The following is a 6,277-nucleotide window of genomic DNA, read 5'->3' as shown; positions in this document are numbered from 1 at the left end:
CTTCAAGACTGTTGGAATCCATTCCAAGTGAAGCTGGTTGAGAGAATGCCAAGAGTGTGTAAAGCTGTCATCAAGGCAAAGGGTGGCTACTTTAAAGAATATAAAATATATTTTGATTTGTTTAACAATTCTTTGGTTACTACATGATTCCATATGTGTTCTTTCATAGTTTTGATGTCTTCACTATTATTCTACAATGTAGAAATAAAGAAAAACACTTGAATGAGTAGGTGTGCCCAAACTTTTGTCTGGTACTGTGTGTGTGTGCGCGCGCGCGCACGCATCTAATATACAGTGATCCCTCGCCACTTCGCGGTTCACTTATCGCGGATTCGCTATTTCGCGGATTTTCATAATGCATTTTTTTTTTTTTTTTGGTGCATTGTGCTCTGCATTCTGATTCGCTAAAAACTCACTCCCGCTTCTTGTATCAAAACATGCTACGAATTGTGCTATCATTTTGTCGTCTCGTGCAGTTATGTGTACGTACATAAAACAGCTTGGCAAATTTACATTAAGTTGGCCAAATTATCTTGTAATTTCGAACATCTCCTAAACCCATAATGTCGACGAAACGGCCTACACGTGAGTCACTGTATTTGTATACATGTAATAGTTGCTAATTGTAAAAAAAAAAAAAAGTTTTCTATTTCGCGGATTTCACTTATCGCGGGTCATTTTCGGAACGTAACCCCCGCGATAAACGAGGGATTACTGTATATAATATAAAACACCCAGGAAAAAAAAGAAACATCCTCTTTACATCCTCTTCTTCCTCTGATGGACTCCTCTTTATTTTCAGCAAACTTAACATGTGCAAACATGTGCAAACTTAACATGTGTAAATATTTGTATGAACATAAGATTCAACAACTGAGACATGAACTGAACAAGTTCCACAGATGTGTGACTAACAGAAATGGAATAATGTGTCCCTGAACAAGGGGGAGGGGGGGTCAAAATCAGAGGTAACAGTCAGTATCTGGTGTGGCCACTAGCTGCATTAAGTACTGCAGTGCATCTCCTCCTCATGGACTGCACCAGATTTGCCAGTTCTTGCTGTGAGATGTTACCCCACTCTTCCACCAAGGCACCTGCAAGTTCCCAGACATTTCTGGGGGGAATGGCCCTAGCCCTCAACCTCCGATCCAACAGGTCCCAGACGTGCTCAATGGGATTGAGATCCGGGCTCTTTGCTGGCCATGGCAGAACACTGACATTTCTGTCTTGCAGGAAATCACGCACAGAACGAGCAGTATGGGCGGAGCTAGCATGTTGGAGTGAACGGCGGCGTGTGAGAGGCTCCTGCAACTTTTTTGCGAAATAATCTAACTTAACCTACTTTATGATACTTTTTACAACAAACGTTTCTTTCTAATACAACATTGTAACTTTCTGTGTAAAAATGCCGAGTAATAAGCGACCAAAGGACAATAAAGTCGCATCGGAGGCCTACTCCACACCAAACAACGAGACAGACATGGCGGAAGGCACAGGCAACAACGTGACACTTACAGAACTTACCCGGGCTTTGGGAGAACTACGTGTTGCTTTAGCTGAGGATCTTAAGGCTACTATTGCTGAACTGGACACCAAAATCGAGAGCACCATTCGAACGGTCGCTTCGCAGGGCCAGAGTATTGTGGACCTTGAGAAAGCTTCTGAATTCAACGCTGGTAGGATCGACGACTTAGAGAAGCTATGCTCGTCACTGCAGGATAGGGTGCAGAGGCTTTCAGTGAAAGTGGTCGACCTGGAGGGCCGTTCCAGACGTAATAACCTTCGCGTTGTTGGTCTGGCAGAGGGGGTTGAGGCGGGATCTCGCCCCTCCGACTTCTTCGCCAAGCTATTGAAGGATGCAATGGGATCGGATGTTTTGGCTTCGGACCCCCAGCTGGACCGTGCACATCGCGCCCTTGTCCCAGTGCCTGGACCGGGCCAACGTCCTCGTCCAGTAATCATCTGTTGTCACAGTTTCAAGACCAAGGATCTTATCCTGCGCGAGGCCCGAATGAGGGGCAACCTGTTACATAAAGGGCACCCCTTCCGTGTCTATGATGATTATGCGCCCGATGTGGCAAAGCACCGCGGCGACTACAGAGATGTCATGTCATGACCAAACTCTACAAACTCCATCTTCGCAGCCTTGCTCTTCCCTGCAAGACTAAGAATTACCCCGCCTTCCGGTGAGAAGATTTGGCTCTCCTCGGTTCTGGACGCAGAGAAGTTTATCCGGGAACATACGCCAATCCCCCGTACAGGTTAGAGTGCCTTGTCATTGTGTGCTAGGGTCTGCTCATGGAATCGAATCCATACTATACCATAACGGGTGAAACCGTATTGAACGGTCTCAACAAGGGCTACCGAACATGTAAGATGCTGTGGAGGGCGGTCAGCGCTCTCAGTTAAAGTCACTTTCATTCTGGCTGTGTTCAGAGCGATGCCTATTTGGGATGCCTTCCAGGTTTGATCATTGAAACTTTCGGATGAATATACTTATATTTTTTTGTTTTGTTTCGTTATTTATTTTTCAATTCTTACATTTATTGTTATTACAATACCATTTATTTATTGCTTGCAGGGGACTGGGGGTGATGGTTGGGAAGGGGCAGACACAGACACCTGGATAGCAAGTTGATGTTTTGTGCCGTTCTGCCTTTGTTTTAGCCGAGGGCCGCTCTCCCGATTAGATCCCCACCAGCCCTCTGTAGTGTCTGTGTAGGTGTGCGTACATATAATTATTATTATTATTTGTACTTTATAATTATTTTCTCTTGCATTTTACTATTATGTATGTGTATATTTTAAATTAGTGTAGATTATTATTCTGGGGCATGAATGTTTGTGTGTGTATGTGTATGTATGTGTATATGTGCATATGTATTTATGTATGGGTGTGAGTGTGTATATGTATATATTTTTAAAAATATATATACTTTTATATGTATTTTTTGGGTGTGTGTGTGTGTATGTGTGTGTATATGTATGTATGTGTAGGTGTGTGTGTGTATGTATGTATGTATGTATGTATGTATGTATGTATGTATGTATGTGTATATATATATATATATATATATATATATATATATATATATATATATATGGGTGTGTATATGTATATATATGTGTGTGTGTGTGTGTGTGTGTGTATGTATGTATGTATGTATGTGTAGGTAGGTATGTATATGTGTATGTGTATGTATGTGTGTGTGTGTGTGTGTATGTATGTATATGTGTGTGTGTATATATATATGTATATATATATATATATATATATGTATATATATATGTATATATATATATATATATATATGTATATATATATATATATATATATATATATATATATATATATATATATATATATATATAACCTTTTTATTTATTTATTTTCTGATTGGGGGGTACGTTTAATTTAGAAAAATTATTGTTTCCGATCTAACCCACAATATGTAAATGTACTGCTGTCTATGTCGGTTGCTGATGGTTCATGTTTAGACCGGCATTGCTTAGCAATATAATCTTGTGATGCTATATCTTGCTTATCTCAGGGATTGACCCAAGATGACGCTTAAGTGCGCAATATGTTTAAGTTGCAACTTATTCTCTTTAGGTTTATTAGATGCTAATTGAACACTTTAATCGCGGGAGCCTCCTCAGTTCATATGTTAGTAGAAGTTCTAGGATAGTGAGAGGTGAACGTATAGTTGGGATTTTATTTTTGTTTTACCTCTTGTTCGAGGTCGCGCCGTGCTTTTTTGGCATCGGCCAGACAATGTGTTTATTATTTTTCTTTTTCTATTTATTTCTCTCCTATTTGTGTATTCCTGTTAAAGGCGGGTTGATCGGGGGGGTAAATAGTGGGGAAAGTAGGGGAACAGGGTGGGAAGTAAAGGTGCTTGCAGGAGGGGAGGGGCTGGTTGGATACTGCTCGGGTGTAGCTGCTACATATGCTGATCGTGATGGTTTGGTGCGCTTTCTTACCTTTTTATTGAGTTACATGTTATGCAGGCCACCATAGGAACTACAAATGAGAGGGGGGCGGGGCTCACATTCACTTCCTGGAATGTCAAGGGTTTAAACGAACCAATTAAGAGAGGCAAGGTCCTAGCCCACTTGAAAGCACTCTCGTCTGATATTATATTTCTGCAAGAAACCCATCTGAAAAATAATTCTCATAGCAGACTTAAATGTAGGTGGGTGGGGCAAGTGTATCACTCTAACTTTTCTGCCAAAACGAGAGGCACAGCGATTCTGGTACGGAAAGGAATTCCCTTTCTACATAAAACCACTATTGTGGATAAAGAGGGTCGTTATGTGATCGTAATAGGAGAGATCCACTCTACTTCTGTAACTCTACTAAATATCTATGGGCCAAACATTGATAACCCCTCTTTTTTCAAAAGAGTCCTTGCCCTGATTCCAGATATCTCCCATACTAACCTGGTCATTGGAGGGGACCTTAACTGTGTGCTAGACCAATATTTGGACAGATCCTCTACCCGGCGAACCCCCACCTCCTATTCAAGTGAATTCTTGAATACCTACATAAAGAATTCTAACTTATTTGATATATGGAGGATCACTAACCCTACGGGTAGGGAATACTACTTTTACTCTCATGTTCACAATGTTTATACTCGAATTGACTACTTTTTGGTTGATGCTAAACTACTCCCCTATACCTGTAATGTGAGGTATCATGATATTATAATCTCGGACCACAGTCCACTCACCTTCTCCCTGAGATTGGGTGACATCGTACCAAACGAGAGGGTCTGGAGGTTGAATCCTCAGCTCCTCACAGAACCAACATTCTGTGAACATCTTAAAGACCAAATTACATTTTTCTTTGATACCAACGACAACACAGAGACTTCCCCAGCATTATTGTGGGAAACACTTAAGGCTTATTTGAGAGGCTGTATCATCTCCTATCAGACTGCCAGGAGAAGGCAAAACAGGGGAAAATTGGTAGAACTGGAGGGACAAATTCACTTACTGGATAGGGAGAATGCTAGACATCCATCTATGGAGAAACATAAAAAAATTACCTCTTTAAAATTTGAATATAATCAGATTCTCTCAGCTAAAATTGCTAAATCTTTTCTCTACGCCAAGCAAAAATATTTTGAGTTTGGTGACAAACCACACAAATTACTCGCCAGACAACTTCGAAAAAAGGTGAGTGACCGAATGATTCACAAAGTTAAATCTGCATCTGGGGAATTACTCTCTTCCCCCAAAGACATCAATGACAGATTCCGTCAGTTTTATGAGACTCTATATACATCTAAAGCAGATCCTAACCCCTTAATTATGCAAAACTTTTTGGAGGACTGTAATCTTCCTGCCCTGAACCAGGAAGATTCTAACTTCCTGAATAAGGAAATATCTCTTGAAGAAATTCGAGAAACAATTAAATCTCTAAAGAGTGGCAAGACCCCGGGCCCAGATGGATACCCTAGTGAATTCTATAAAACATTCAGCAACATGCTCTCTCCCTACCTGCACAAAATGTTGGTTCAGGCCAAGGAGGATGGAGCTCTCCCATCTACTTTGGATGAAGCATTCATTACAGTTATACATAAGAAGGGTAAAGATCCGGAAGAGGTAGGGTCATACAGACCAATATCCCTCCTTAATACAGACCAAAAGATTTTAGCAAAAACCCTGGCTAACAGGCTTAGCACTTTAATTGGCAAATTGGTCCATTCGGACCAGACCGGCTTTATCCCGAACAGAAACTCATTCTTCAATCTCAGGCGCCTCTTCAACATTATGTATTCTCAGAGGTTACCAAACGTGGACCTTGCCGTTATATCTCTTGACGCCGAGAAGGCTTTTGACTAAGTTGAGTGGTCCTATCTATTCAAAGTCCTACAGAAATTCAATATTGGAGATGGGTTCATAAATTGGATCCAGCTTTTATATAGGAACCCCTGTGCGAGAATACTCACTAACCAATCATTGTCGCCCCGATTTAACCTTTACAGAGGGACAAGGCAGGGCTGTGCGCTGTCGCCTATGCTCTTCGCCCTAATCATTGAACCTCTCGCTCAGGCGATTAGATCTGATGCAGCAATACACGGCTATAATACTAAAGATACTCTAAATAAGATTTCCCTATACGCAGATGACATTATCCTCTATGTAACAGAACCCCAAGCTAGTATTCCAGCTATTCTTGATGTGATTAATTTGTTTGGTACCTTCTCGGGATACAGAATAAATTGGAACAAGAGTGAATTAATGCCCATACGGTTACAAAACACCT

Source organism: Salvelinus alpinus, chromosome 31 (genome assembly GCF_045679555.1).
Source record: "Salvelinus alpinus chromosome 31, SLU_Salpinus.1, whole genome shotgun sequence".
Classification (NCBI taxonomy): Eukaryota; Metazoa; Chordata; class Actinopteri; order Salmoniformes; family Salmonidae; genus Salvelinus; species Salvelinus alpinus.
The sequence above is the reverse complement of the archived record's forward strand: the minus strand, read 5'-3'. Positions refer to the sequence as shown.